We start from the raw sequence: 16410 nt of genomic DNA on the forward strand, positions 1-16410 counted from the left end.
ATCCTTTTCTTATCCCTAGAGAAGAGGTACAAGCCTATAGGGTCCTAAGTAGAGGGGAATATAGTATGTTCACTAATGAAAAGCAGCTTAAAAGCTCGTCTCCAATATGGGTCGTACCCCACACTGGTAATCTTTGTCTTGTGGGTCGTGGCTCGCAAGCCTCACTTGGAGTAAGTGCTTGCACTGAAAGTTACGTTCTGCCAATGTCCCCGTCCCCTGTGTTTCTGGCTGCCAAGGGTACATACTTTATCTGTCATGATCGTGCATACACATGGTTGCCCGCAGACTTCATGGGCTCATGTTTCGTTGCAAATCTGTTGCCTCCGACGTTTACTGTAGATGCCGATTATCATAAGACTAGAGTTGTACGAGGCGTAATTAGCGAAGAGGATACTGCCGGTCAAGAGGCAGGAGACTTTTTCAAGGGTTTCCTCCCGTTTTGGGGACCTATGGTTAATAGTAGGAACCTGAGACATTTGACTCGAGTGGTAGAATCGACAGCTAATATTACTGCCAGTGCCCTTGGTAATATCACCACAGAACTTCAGGCGGAGAGACTTATGACATTACAAAACCGTATGGTTTTAGATGTTGTCCTAGCAGATCGTGGTGGGGTGTGTAAAGTGATCCATTCGAGCTGTTGCATTTTCATTCCAGATAATGCTCCTACTGTCTATCAAGCCATCTCGAAGTTGCATAAGATCTCCGAATCCATACACGTGGATGTAGGGGATTGGACGCTACTTGGTTGGTTTTGGGGCCTGGTGTCGGCTTGGGGTTGGAAGATTCTGACGATCATCGGGGTTGTGGTAGTGTTCCTGTTCACGTGTTGCCTTTGTGTGCAGTGTGGTCCTGCCTTATGTGGCCTCTGTGCTACAACGTGTATGAGACAACCATCTGTTACCAAGGGGACTCGATCGGACAGAGCTATGCTACAACGACATCTTGATGGTCTGATGAATATCGAATATGATTCCGACTAGTGCTTGCCTACATGAGGGCAAAAGGAGCGTCTGAGGTTCCGTGACAATTGTAAGTGGTGTTTTCGACTCGCACGAATATGGGCGAGTCTAGTATCTATGAACCGCAAATGACGAGTTTAGTAAGTGTGCGCAGTTTCGCTGTGCTAACTTAAACCGTTCGTTTGTTACGTGGGTTTTTCATCTGTACCCACGGGTTCCATCTTAGATACGGCATCCATTTTGTCTCTTGCCCTCAAGTAGCCAGCGAACGGACGCTGTCCGCTTCGCGACCCTGGGACTCCCAAGATATTTGCGGAAGACACATGTTCTTTGAAAGTGTCTTTATGACGAGGGGGTTGCTGCTGTAAGGCAGATGACGCCGCTCGAGGCTCATCTTGCCGCACGGACTCATTGTCTCAGCCGTGCATCTCATTAGGCACGTCCCTTTGATGCCTGTATCTCGTGCTTCTCGATACCTCCCTTTTTACACCCTTTCCGATCTCCCTACTGTCTCCGTCTTCCTCTGCACCTGTCTTCGTTCCTATTTCGATCTACTTTACTGCTGATTGGAATTTGCTAATGGTGGGAAGATGGGTTTTTACAGTTGGGAACCGCCAAATGTTTCCGCACTTATGTTCCGGACCTTGTGTGTTTCAAAGTGACCAAAGCGACCCCTCTGAGAGCGACTTGTGGGAACCAGGTTGTAAACTATTGTGTATCATGTTATCCTATGGGTAAAAACTGTATAAAAGGAGCGATCCACAAATACAATTTGAAGCAGTCTCCCCGAACTACACTCGATGTACTTCCTGTGACTTCTGTGTTCCCTGCAGTAAATAAACCTTGACTCTTTGACGCCGAAGGAAGTGTCCCGTGTCTCTGTGACTTGTACGCCGGAGCAGGTTACCCACGAAGGTTTCAGGTGTTGTGCCCTGGCACCGCTGGGTCCAAAAGAACCCAGTCCTTCACTAGTGAGATGCTATAATCTCACGAGAAAAGGTTTACGAGTGGGACACATCTGGAATTTCTCAACATTTTGTGAAAACAAATACACCATGTGGCCCAGGCCTGGGTTCATTGGTGCTTGCAGGTACCTCCTGTGATTCTTGTACAATGCAGACACCAATTCAAATGGGTAACACGTAGTCGATATAAAGACCAAAGGCCTTTTTTGAGTTTGACCAATGCAGAACATCTTCGAAAATGCAGCGTATAGTTTGTCAGCCATATTTAGAGCACATAGAGGCCCCTGTATGCTCCCAGGTGGATGGGAGACCCGCCATGCTTTAGCGGATGTACCCCATCCGCCAGGCTCTAAATAAGGCGCTAGGCGTCAATCAAGGAGGAGGCAGACTGGCGACCAGGCACTGGGGAGGCATCTGGGAGGTGGTCTGCTAATCTTCTGTTTGTTGGAGAGCGGGTTTAACATAAACTGATACATTATGGTGTATCAGGCTCGCTTGACGATCTATAATGTATGTGTCCATTGATGATCAGTGACATAGAACTTGCTGTTTCTCCAGAGGATGGTTGGTGCTAGGTGTTTTGCGGCTTATTGCATCGGGTTATTCTCGGTTTTAACTTGTTGCTTTGGTTGTACTCAATCATTTGTTTTGCTGGTGAGTGGGTCATGATGGATACCTTGTTGTTTGAGTGGGATGTTCTATAGATCATTGTTGTCTGGGGCAAGGCAGATGTTTTTTTACTATGGGCCGCAGATATTGAAGGCCAGTGAAGGGACCCTTCAACTGAGCTATTAAGTGTTTCTGATATAGGGCAGGGAGGGAGACGCGTATTGCATGAAAGGCAGCAACTCTTAAAGAAACACCCATCCAAGCCATGCCTATGCCTAAACAACACATCTCTTTCCTTTCCAGATGGAGTCCACGTCCATTACTGAAACGTGGCGTGCTGGAAGACAACTATCCGGAGCGTTCACCATGTGAAGAGCATTCAACAAGATCATATTTTCAGAGGAGGCACCCCTTTCAAAGAAATTGGGCTGTGTAACTGAGCCGGTGGTCAATGTCACATCTGCCAGGACAAGTTTTCACTTATCAAGAAAACAGCAGTCAGCACATCCATATTTATTTATTTTTAGAGTTTTATATAGTGGGAACTTGACCCAAGAAGGTATATGAGATCTTTACAAATGGTCAAGGAGGAGGAAACTGGTGTATAACATACCAACAAGACAACAATAATCTCTAGAGTGGTAGAGGATGTGGCAGCTCCCAAGGAGGGGGTGGAGAACCACCTCAGGTCCCTTTCAACAAGTCAAAAACAAGGTCATAAATTTGCGAGATAAACACCGGAGTAGCCAATGCGCCACGGTGGGGTCCCGGAGAGGAGAAATCCAGAAACCAGCACCATGTGAATGAGTGGTAGAGCATCGAAAATGAAGCGTGCATGCACTGTTGATGCATGCGCTGGATCCGTGGTTCGAAGACCTCTACACTGCTCCTCTACGCTCCTCAATCGAAAGGAAGGCTCATACCAGGCTGATCCAGTCATACTTTCATGTTCTCGGCTTGTTTTAAGTTGCCTGTGGACAGTTATCAATGAACACAGGCAGCTAAAGCAAGTCTGGAAAATGTGAGCTAATATTTCATGGAAATGATTTGTTAATTTGACGATGATCATTGGACGCCGTCAGAACAACAAGATCTAACAGAAGTCACTACCCAGCCGTAAAGCGATCAGTTATTCACCGACTGGAGGAAAGATCCTGTTGAATAACAATCAAATGAGTGTATCTAGACATGAGTTAGATCTTGCATCAATGAATGAATACAAGAATAGGTCTGTCAGTAAATTATCTGCGAATAATGTGATGCTGTAGCGCATTGATAGATTCGACCCGTCAGCCGGCTATGGGTGGAGGCTCTTACCCTACTAGATCTGTAGTCACCCAAGACTGCTGGAGACAGAAGCTCAGTCACCATCTGTGGTGTTGGAGGCAGGAGAGGACTGAGGTATGATGTTGCCTGTTCCTCTCCAACTCCTTTATCTCAAATGTGATGATGGCTTCCAGTCTCTTCCTATCTGGTCGCCTTACTGCACGTGTCATATTCCATTGCACCTCCGGTGACGACACAGAGCAGATCCTGGAAGAATAGCAATAGGTTGCGACGCAGTATCCTGTGACTGACCTTCAGATGTTAAGGCAGGATACTGACATGTCATCCATGATCTTGAATCCTTCTGAATTGTCCATGTGTGCCGTGCTCCTCACCCCCTGTATTTGCTGCTATGTTTAGTGCATCTTTTGCCCGTATGTCATGTTTCTTATTTGTTTTGGTTTTGTCACTCCATTCCTGCAGCTCTCTATTACAGTAACAGGAATGATCAGATGTAGAAGTAAATTGAAGTTTGTTTCTTTTCCTTCCTTTATACTGTCCTGAATGAATTTCTGACATTTTGATATATATATATATATATATATATATATATATATATATATATATATATATATATATATATATATATATATATATATATATATATATATATATATATATATATATATATATATACATACATACATACATACATACATACATACATACATACATACATATATATATATATATATATATATATATATATATATATATATATGTTTGATCACTTTTAATCACAATAAACATACACAGCCGCACATGTTCCATATGTTGCACTTTCATCTGTTACAGATCAGTATAATGAGAGTTACCCTTTCACACCCATGTGGCTAGCTGCATTTCCAACTTCATAGAGACATCTGACTACCTGGAGCCAAACCAAGCCGGATTCCGCCAGGCACATTCCACCGAGGCGGTGATCCTCGCTGTCCAGGATACTCCAAGGACCAACGCCGATAATGGCATACACCAGGCCCTCGTACTCCTGGACCTGTCGGCCACGTTCGACACGGTGGATCATACCATCTTATTACACCGCGTCGAACAAGCCAGCCTTAGCGGCTCGGCTTTTGGCTGGATTAAGTCCTTTCTGATGGACCGATCCCAGGCAGTCAAACTGGAGAACTTTATGGCACCTAAACTTCCCACTACCTGCGGTGTTCCGCAGGGTTCATCATTATCTCCCCTCCTATTCAATTTATATCTCAAACCGCTACTGCAATCACTAAAAAACAGGAAAGTCACCATCTACAATTATGCGGACGACCTGCAGCTGGTATTCCCTCTAAACTCAACGGACTCTGTTGAGGAATTCCAGACTACTATGCTGCACATTCAGGGCTGGATGGATCAGAACCATCTAAAGCTCAATCCTGGAAAGACCGAGCTGGTACTCCCAGGTAACAGTGCATTGAGTTGGGGCCCTCATTTTTGGCCGACCTCGATGGGTCCCCCTCCATCTCCTTCTCAGTCGGTGAAGAGCCTTGGGGTCACTCTTAACTCCGACCTTTCACTGAAAAGTCAGGTCGGAACGGTGATCTCTTCCAGCTTTTTCCAGTTACGAAAGATCAAGAAAATTGCCCATCTGCTCACACACTCTGCTCTTATTCAGGTGGTAACTCCATTTATTTGGGCCTCCCCCTTGCTCTTTCTAAACGCCTGCAGATTGTTCAAAATCAAGCTGCTAGATTAATATTTAAAAGCAATCGCAGGAATTCGGCGAAACCTTTGTTAGCTTCCCTTCACTGGCTTCCTATAGCCCACCGGATTACCTTTAAAGTAGGCTGCATCATTTTCAAGGCCCTCCATGGCAAAAGCCCTAGGTTCGTCAATCATCTGATAAACAAATACGAACCGACCCGTAACCTTTGTTCTGCCCACTTGTCCCTCCTCACGTTGCCTATGTTCAAAAATAAACGACTTGGTGGATCCCGATTCGCTTACCTTGCCCCAAAAACATGGAACTCCTTCCCCCTGTCACTCCGGAACTGCACTAAGCTGGCGGAGTTCAGGGGTGCTCTGAAGACCTGGTTATTCAAGCAAGCGCACGGTTAAGGTATTGTTTACCATCTGTCTCATTTTAGCGCCATGAAACCCCTGGGTGACCGTGCGCTTGATAAATTCCGAATAACATAACATAACATAACATAACCTGTCCCCCTCCATCTCTCCACTGTGTCATATCCCTGAACCACTATTGCAGGAAATCTGCATCCTAGGCACGATGGTGCGCATGCTCCTGGCGAGAGCTGCGATTGGCTCCAGCACTTTCACAGACAGAAAGTCGAACCAAGCTAGACCAGCTACAGTAAAGGTAACCTGGACTCACCTTTGGTGGCTTGCCTAGTTGCCTTGCCCTGATGTCGTCACATGTTTTAAATGAAAAAAGAAAACCGTTAGAAAATCACAAAAATGTAGAAAACCTGTTATGCGGACAGTGAAGAAAAAGTCATTGAAAGAATACGTGACGTTTAACCTGCTGGTCTAAAACAGATTACACACACACACAAATATATATATATATATATATATATATATATATATATATATATATATATATATATATATATATATGCACTACAAAAGGTATCCCACCTTTGAGAACAAACTTGAATGAACCAGCGAATTCTGCACATTTCAAGCAGCATTCCTTTTTTCCTTAAAGCCAGACATCAAGGTGCTCATTTAAAATTCCATATATATGTATAGCACCCAAAACCCAGAGGCCACGCAGGGGAATCTTAGAAGCACTTTTTATTAAAACTGCGGCAAATGCATTTCAGCCCTGACGGCCTTCTTCAGTGCCAAAGTGATAAGGAGGCTGCCACCCGCCATGTTAAGTAAGTCCTGCCATGTTTCCATTGGACGAGAAAGGTTCATTTGATCAAGATGGAAACATGTGAAGCCTCCCCATAATCATCAATGGTATTTTACATCAATTATAAGTCTTAAGTCTCAGCTCCTACAACCCTCAAACCGAGGTGCTGCTGTGATCACACGTTAAACCTCTGAGCCTCCCCTAGTTATGTATTCTCCGTAAACATACTCCTAGCTTTCCAAATCTTCTTAGGGGTAAGTGCGCAAATAATACAGAATTAAACAGAAATGTGTCCTTTAAAGCAGAGTGTGAACAAATTCTGCCCCAAAATGATCAAATGTGGATTTTTCTATACATTGATAGATAAGGTACTGGACATTGTTGTATAACCCCTACCGGCAATCGGTCAGTTGCCAGCAGGAAGCAGCCATGCGCTGTTTGGCATAGATACCACATCTGGGACATTGGTTTTGTTCTCACTTTCATGTCAAAATGAGGTCAAACAAAGTGGCCAAGAATAGCAAGGATAAGCAGCCTCCAAACCTTCTGTAGTGACATTTGTGAAAGGACCTTTGAATCCCTCCTTCCAGGGTCCAGGAAGAAAGCTTGTTCAACTACTTCTCCTGGGTGATATGAGCACCACTAATGATAACAGCGGCAGTTTAATTCAGCATTTCCAATTCCACACTTAAGCTCACAGTTCTAACGGAGAATGAAAACAGATATTTTAAAAAACAGACAGTCTATCCTGAATTTCTGGCCCAAAATTTGAAGTCCGCCATCTCTTAAATGCTTAAATTAAATCTGCTTGGAATTTCTGGAACAATGTGGAGCGTGCCAAACTGGTAAAAATCACTTAAATATTTTTTAATCAATCAAGGAAAGCTAAAACGCAACTACTCACCAATGAGGGTCTCAAGGTCTTTCAGGATAATTATTTTATGCATAAACATATCTTACTTAACTCCTCTAAGTAAAGTAGCACTGGAAAATGCAAGCTCAGATCCTCAGTATCCTCCTAAAGGTCTTCCTCTTTCGATACACCACTCTAATCTTCATTGCATAGTTTGTCACTTGAAAGGAACTGTATTTTTAAAACTGCGGCTCAGATGTGAAATTGAAAATTTGCGAAATATTAGACTGCACACATTTTTTAGAAAATGATAAAGTCTTCTAACTAAACAAAACAAATTTATCATCTAAAAAAAAAAATCAATCCACTTGATTTCCTAAAGTCTGACTACATCACAGTCAGGAGTTTGCAAAATGAGGTAATGTGGGAATTTTTATTACGTTCAGCTTCCATATCATTCTTTTTTTTTTTTTTAATTTTTGAAAACCTTTATTTGAAGAAATGGATGCTTACAAATACGGGCCTACAACCCGGGGGCCGGCCACGGAACAAAACTGGAAAGCACCATTATCAATTAAAGGCACAGAGTGTTTAGACGATATTACCGAACGCTGCAAGTCCATGATACTAACTAACTGGAACCACTCGACATAGGATCAAAGGAGGTTAATTTTTATATATTGAGAGAATAAAGGATCAGTTGTATAGGTAGCAACCTGGTGTACGTGGCGGAGAACAAACCAACTATATTATAGCAGTACAGCCTCAAAGCAATAATCGGAAAAGTCCAGAGCATGCAAAACATAGGTTCTCTTACAGTTCCTCATTGGTAATGTCCACGCGCGACCTCATGTACCCAGAGACAAACTGAACAGTATTTCCGTAATAATAAAAAAAACCATCAGGGAGACAGATAAATTGCAATCATTATACAACCCAACCCAAGAAATAAGTAATCAAAAGTACTAAAAAGAGGAAGTGTGGGGACTCCCCGTTACTGTACCCGCCCCACGGTGGCAATGGTGATCAATAATACAAATAGCGAATGTGCTTAGGGGCGGGGCAACTAATTCAGGATAAACAGAGCCATGGGTACCATATTACATATAATACCTATTCCTCCCCCCAGTAACTTACCCCGCGGGACTACGTACAGACGTGGAGATCCAAGGAAAGGACACAAAAGAGCCATAGAAACAAAGAACTATCTAATAGACCCTAATGCACCCGCCCCACCCTGCACCCCTGCAGAAGGCTACGGCCTACCCCCCCCCCCCCCGCAGCGTACCTGTCGCCCTAATTATGAACCCGAAATATAGAATGAGATGATATAGAGAAAAGGAAAGAGAACAGAAAAAAGAAAAGCCTGGGGAGAGGAACCATGTAGCAGATGGCGCGGCCCCCGCACCCCGCCCACATAAACCATGAGCGTGGCCCAAAACGAACCTGGCAAGTATTCAGTTATACGTAAATATGAAGGAATCAACAAAGTATCACAATTTGGGGCATTCCATAACTCCGTTCACCGATTAGTAGTCCTCCGAAGTAAGAACCGGACTCATCCTAGTCCTTTCTTAGCTAACGCCACAATGTGCGTCGATGCAGTGGGCACAAAACATGTCGATGAGTCAAGGCCGTGGAAAAGTCGCTGGACGATCAATGGAAGCAACCCTTGGGATCTCCTCTGCCGATGGCAATGCAGGAGCTGTTCACGGCAGTCGTGTATACCAGTGTCAGGGATCACCAGCGGTTCTATCCGCTCACGTATCGGATCATCGCTACCCCAACCAGAAAGCGGGGAACAATCAACGACCACCTCGGGCCCATCCGCGTCCTCCAGAGACGACCCGGGAGCAATGGCGGCCATCGCATCGTCCTGTACACAAGAGTCCCGGGCCATGGTCAATTTCCAATTCTTCAACGCTTGCAGGACGTCGCCAATCGTGGGTTCACGCTCACCAGTGCAGGCCCAAGCGGAACACAAGGGCAAGGAATCGGCATCCCTGGACGTTACACAGAACCTGGCATCAGCCGCCATTTTGCGACAATTACGCCGTCTCTTCGGAATCATCTCCAGGGGTGGGCTCACCAGTAGGGCCCCCGCGGGATCCCCCTCAAGCGCTCAAACCGCACCCACGGCGCTAAAATGATGACCACCAAAAGAGGTGGACCCGCCGGCGACACCGCTCCGCTAGAATCACTCTCCGCCACCGAGCGATGGAGTCCGGTACAGCCGTACGGTAACAAAGGGGGGAGCCACCAACACGGCATCTCCCACACGCAACTTGCCGCACACCACCTCTGGAACACCGGACGGTAGTCCCAGGCGCAATCATTTGCCTCCGGGCTCTTCGCACATCGGCACCTTCCGGCCGGCCCCAATCCTCCACTCGAGGCCGCCGCCGGCACCGTCTCGCCGGCAACTCGCTAAGGGCGAGGCCCCGGTCTCAACCCCGGAGAGGCCGCACTTTACAGGAGGACGCCGCTGCGGACCCGCTGAGCTCCAGATCCACCAGGATGGATGGTAAGTGACTGCCAAGCTTTGCATATAAGTTGTTGTCCTTTTTGGGCAGGATTAGTGACAGGATATTCGAATTTAGGCAGATAGGACTGCGGAGCCGAGCTAACGTGCGGCCATCTCGATGTCGAGCTTGGCTCCTCCCCCCTTCCATATCATTCTTAATGTCAGACTGCAGGTTTTCCTTGGCTCATCAATGGGGGTTCTCAAATTCCCTTTAAAGATGGATGACTGGCTTGAGGTAGTTCAAAGGCACAATACCTGACCTTAGTCTGGTTAGGAAGAGAGACCTACATAGGGATGTCATAAGTTCTAAGTTTCTTTTATTGATGCTATGTTTTAATTTAGCCAAATCTAAACCAAAAGATGTCTTTATTTTACTACAGTTGGATATTAACTCCAGCCTGTATGTTGAGAGAAGCACCATAAGTGTATCCCTGAGGGGAGCTGAGAGAATAAATACTGACCCTCCCATGCCACTCTAGCCCTATGCAAGAAACGTTCAAGGCCGTTTGATAATCCATGGGCTACTCTTGTGTCTCTGTTAGTCCAGTCGCGCGGAGAGGATGTGATATCATGAGATAAGTCCGCGCCACATAATAAGGTATGGTTCATCATAGGACACGCAGTCTAGCAAGGAGAAGAAGTTGTAAAGAGACACTCCTTGACAATGTTCTTGAGGCCAGTGCAGTGCATTTTGTGCCTATCCAAGTCATTTGACTTCTGGACTATTGTATGATAGTTGTGCCAATTTAAGATCTCACAAAGATGAAAACACTTTAAAAATGTATATGGATAAAGGGATAATAGATAGAGACAAACATCATGTCCAGATTACAATTCAATAGCTCCCACAGACTTGCTTGTTGGGCATGAATACAACCACCTCAAAACACAAAGTTAAGAAAAAGATTTCTACAGGTCACCTCACTTTAAGCAAAGAGGTGCATTGCAATTACATGGCTGAGCACCATGGTGCCTACATTAGATGGTTGGGTTAAAGATGTCGCTGAATGGTCTCTGGCAGAAGAAATCCGAATGAAACCTATGAGAATGAACAAAAAGTAAAGGTGGATCTAGCTGCCTGGAAAACATACGCGAGAGACTTAGTTTACCCTTCTGACATGAGGCTCCTACGAACCTGAATTTGTTTTTCTTGATTAATGTTGGCTAACTAATTGACTTGTTTAATGTATACGTGTTGTAATCAATAGAAAAAATAAAAAAAAGGGAAAATGTATTGCTGTTCAAATAAGGGCTTTCTGGAAACTAAGCTGTGCAATTTACAATTGATAAACAAAGGGTAAACATGTACACGATATGTTTTAATAAAATACACAACTAATAAACATACTTTTTGTTTTTAAATGTGTTAGAGTGAACTTAACATATATTTTGTCGATACCCTTCTGAACTAAGCTGTCGACATGTTTCAGCCTCTTCTAAGTGCCCAGAGGGTCAAATCCATTAATTACTCTCAGACTATGAACTAAATTGATCACCATTGTTTGACACAGTGGTGAAAACCCTAGAGATGGGGTGGCCATGCCACTAAACGACTACGGGCCCGATGTAGGTAAACTCCAATGTACCACTTCTTAAATACGGAATCATACCGATTCGGTATTTGAGAAGTGGTAAATTGGAGGGGGGGAGATGTGGGTATTCAGTATTTACTGATTCTGTAAATGCCGAATCGGTATCCCCCATTGATTCCTATGGGCCTTGAAGCCCATAGGAATCAAAGGGCATTACCAAATCGGTATTTACCGATTCTGTAATTACCGATTTCTTCAAGGGTGCAGGGGGTGTCACTTTGACACCCCCTAGCACCCCCAATACAGGCTTGGGTGCCATGTGGCAGGCATACATGCCCTAAGGGCAGGTCTGCCTGCCACATGGCATAGGTGTGCATGCACACATGTGCATGCACACCGGAATCGGTATTTTACCATGAAGTTGTATTTCATGGTAAAATACCGATTCAGTAACACCTGTGGGACTCAGAAGAGTCCCACCTACATTAGGAATTTACCGAATCGGTAGAATTACAGAATCGGTATTTTACCGATTAGGTAATTTTACCGATTCGGTAAATGTGCAGTTACCTACATATGCCCTTGGAAAACGGGCACCTACATACCAAATGGCCATTTACTGGTCGGAAACGGCCGAAATCGTCCGTTTCCGACCGGTATTAAGGCTCCTACATCGGGCCCTACATGTTGTCTCCTTGCCGGGTCCTTAAAATATGTAACTCCTTCAAGGTTAGGCAGTACTAAATCTGTGATCAGGGGTAACAAAGCAGGACAGGCGTTCTGTGGATTGTTGCCTCTGGAACACATCAAATTTACCTCCAGTCCTTAACGAATTTAACACAACAGCACCATGTGAACTAGTGCAGACCACAGCTGGATTGATCGGCTCCCTGCAACAGAAAATCTGAAAACTTAGCAGCAGACACAAAGTTACAGCAGAATTTATGGCAACTGAGAATCAGGCTGATCACCGACATTCAATCTTAGAAACACTGGGCCCCATTTATAAAAACTGTTGCATCGCTGCACCCTCCTTGCAACACGATGGATGTGCCATATCGAATGTACAGCGGTCCATGCCGCAAGGAGTTACAAATACGTCAGTATTTCTGACGTGTCTGTAGGCGCAGTAATGATGCATGGCTGGAGTGTGTCTCATAAGTGACGCACCTCCAGCAATGTGTCATTACACATGGGCAAGTCCCATGTTAAATGTGCCTACGTCAGTCTTACGTGTGCTGTGAAGCAGGCATAAGATTTTGACGCAGTGACATCTTAGATGTGGCGGAGTGAAATCTGATAGATTTCACTGCGCCACTTCTATGAGGCTTTTTACGGGGGAATCACCACCCTGCATATAGTATACCTGACGCAGGTATAATGTAGCGCAGAGCTTCCCCAAGTGAAGCATCTGCTTAGATACATCACTTTGTAAATTGGGCACAAAGGGCCCGATGTAGGTCACCAAATACCGGTCGAATTTGGCCGTTACCGACCGATATTTGGTGATTGAGATGTAGGGGGCTATATTTTACAGAATCAGTAAATTTACCGATTAGGTAAATTTACCGATTCTGTAAAATACCGAATCGGTAATTTTACCTATTCGGAAAATTCCTGATGTAGTTAGCACTCTTTCCAGTGCTACAGGCCTTTCAGATTCTGTATTTTACCACCCAATACAATTGGGTGGTAAAATACCGAATCCAGGTGTGCATGCACACCTATGCCATGTGCCACATGGCACACATGCCTGTATTTGGGGTGCTAGAGGGTGTCAAAGTGACACCCTCTGCACCCTTGCTGGAATCGGTATTTACCGAATCGGTAAATACCGATTCGGTAATGCCCATTGATTCCTATGGGCTTCCATGCCCCCCCCTCTATTTTACCACTTCTTAAATACCGATTCGGTATCATTCGGTATTTAGGAAGTGGTAAAATAAAATTACCTACATCAGGCCCAAAATGGCGCATTTTTTGTGCCACCGCAGCATCCCAAAAAGAGATGCAACAGTGGCGCAAAAGTGTCGCAAGACCTCATAAATAAGGCCCTCTACCTTTTCCAGTCTCATTGTCATCATGGAATTGAGGTACGTATAACAAACATTCTGCTATATGTGGAAGGAATTTATCAGGCACCTTAGATTTTGATCAGATTTGAACACCCGATAATCACTAATTAGTTAGGGGTCAATTGACAGAGCCTTTGGTGAAGATGCACTCAACATAGGTGGACGAATGTCAAGTTTTAGAAGTGCAAATGATGTAGATTTACACCCTAAATCGAGTAATTTGCATCGAACATCACACTGTTAAAATGCAATATTAGGTGGAAATAAATCTGACCTAGCCCCCAGAAGCAACTAGTGTGTTTTACAAAGTGGAAATACCTTTCACAGTTCAGATTATGAGTTGACTGACTGTTATGGCAGAGTTTTTGGCTTTATTTAGCAGTGATATAGATCATTAGTCTTGCTCGCATCTAGTATAGGTATTCTTAGCCTGTGTTGGCCCTTTTAAGCCCTTTTTTCCAGACCTAGAAGAGGATAGCTGCTTAATATGCCTTTATTCTTGACTTTAACCTGTCTATTGCCTATTGGCTTTGACATATTAGACACATTGGTATGGTTTATGTAGGTATTCTGACAGAGCTAAGGAGCATTTCACCCCTTTTCAGGCCTACAGGCCTAGAGCTAGAGGGACTCCATCTTGATGAAGCTGAGAGGCTTTTCAGGGCAAAGGCAAAGTTTATAGTTAAGGCTGTTTTTCACTTGGAGAGAACCGGTCTGGGCCAGCCCTTATCGGTAGGCTGTATTATTCTCTGTGTAGAAGACACAACAAAAGGCCGGCCGGCTGGGTGTGTGTCCTTGATGCGAGGTGATGCAGAGGCCTGGTGGGCGGCGGGCTGATGGCTGGAACTTTCCATGAGGAAACAGCATTCTATATTTGTGAAGTGCAGAGGCGGAGTCAGGCAGTCGAGGAGAGAGTCAAGCAGAGGGTCAGTCCAGCAGAGAGTCGAGCAGTGGAGTGGAGTTGGCAGAGAGAGAGAGAGGGTTCAAGCTGGAGAAGAGCTGAGTTGAATAGTGAGCTGGAACTGAAGGAAGCAGTCAGAAGCAGTTGCTTATCAGGAGGAGGTGTGAATAGCTGGAGTCTGAAGTAATGCCTTTTAAAAGAGATAGAGGAGAGCTCGTGGACTAACCTATGGGAGCAGATGGAGTTAATTGGACATTGGCGCAGAGACAGAGTGAATAAGCTAGTGGAATGAACGGTGATCAGAGCGGCAGGAACCATTAAGATTGAAGACGGAAGGTGGAGATAGTTCGTGTGGGGGAGAGGAGTCCAGAGACAGAGTGATCAGCGCAGAGGTGTACCCAAGAGTGCAGGAGAGAGAGAGAGTCTGAGATGAGCCAAGGCACAGACGAGAGAGGAACCCAGATGACAGCTAGAACAAGACTTCACACTAATCAGGTGATATTGTTTTCATCACATTAGCTACACTTACACTTTATGTCTAATCTTTTCCCTTTCAGCGGAGTGTTCCTGTTATGTGTAATCCTTCTCTTTCAAGCGGTGTGTTCTACCTATAGTCTTTGTCAGATTTGTGTAAATGTTTATATTGTTGTAATAAAACAACCCCCAGTTTGTAGAAAACTGGCACGTGTCCCCTTGTATTCTTGTTCAATCCAGGTGAACAAAGCTCCTAGGTATTTGCTAGGTACGTGAATGGATGAGTAATCCCAATCAGGTAAGTGGTGATCACATAAATAGGGAGTGAGTGGACCTATGATGCCGAGAATAGGGAGCACACGATATTAATTGGCTAACTCCTAATATTATAGTAGCAGACCCTTAGTGAAGAGACTTCCCAATATATATATATATATGTATAGGTGTTCATAGGAATGTGGTCGTCGTTGATATGCGGCGTTAGTGAGAGCACTGGGGGGGATCACCAGTGTGGATACCCACTGGATTGTGGCTTGAGTAAATGAGAGCACTAGGTAGTCGAACTAGTGTGTAGTTTCGCAGGATTGCGAACAGTTTGGAAAAGGGAGCATTGGGTTCTGCAGGCCCGTGTGTAGACGCACCGGATTGTGTGTCATATCTGCCCTAGGGTAGAACGGTCTGGGTCAGGGTGACCGCGAGACCAACTGATGTGAATAAGTGTGGTGTAGGGTATGGATATCCCTAGTAATCAGTGAGTATTCTTAGTATCCCTATAGATTTAGTGGTGTTTTTAATAATATGAGCTTGTATATTGCGAGTTCCCCATCCTCAGGTAGGTACCAGGTGCCTGGATAGAGGAGTCCTGAGGAGGGAAGGTGAGTACGTTCTGGCTGGGTTGGAGGGGCCCCTGGGGGCTGATCCCACCTACTCAGAAAATCCAGCCATTACATCTGGCGTAGTCGTCATCTTACGAAGCCTGTGTGCCTGGCCATGTGCTTAGAGAGTTTCCCATGTGTTCTGAGGGAGTGCCCTGAACGCTGGTTCCATCTGGCGTAATGTTGCAGTTTATGTAGCCTGTTAGACCCATGGGCTTGAACAGTTGCAGCGTGAGGAGAGTGCATTACATCATGGCATTTGGCTTATTCAGGGTGGAAGGAATGGTTTTCATCTTGGTGTTTAAACTGTCAGAGTTGAAGGATGGCATTACATGAGGAAGCCAGTTACATCTATGTGATGGTCCAATTGTATAAATGTGTGTAAAAAATGCTTTTAAATTGCCCATTAAATTGCTTGCTGCATCTGCTTATGCTGTGCAATGTGAAATGTGTTCATTGTTCTATGATCTGTGGAGTTCTTTGAATATAGCTC

Source organism: Lissotriton vulgaris, chromosome 2_1, assembly GCF_964263255.1.
Source record: "Lissotriton vulgaris chromosome 2_1, aLisVul1.2, whole genome shotgun sequence".
NCBI classification, from domain to species: Eukaryota; Metazoa; Chordata; class Amphibia; order Caudata; family Salamandridae; genus Lissotriton; species Lissotriton vulgaris.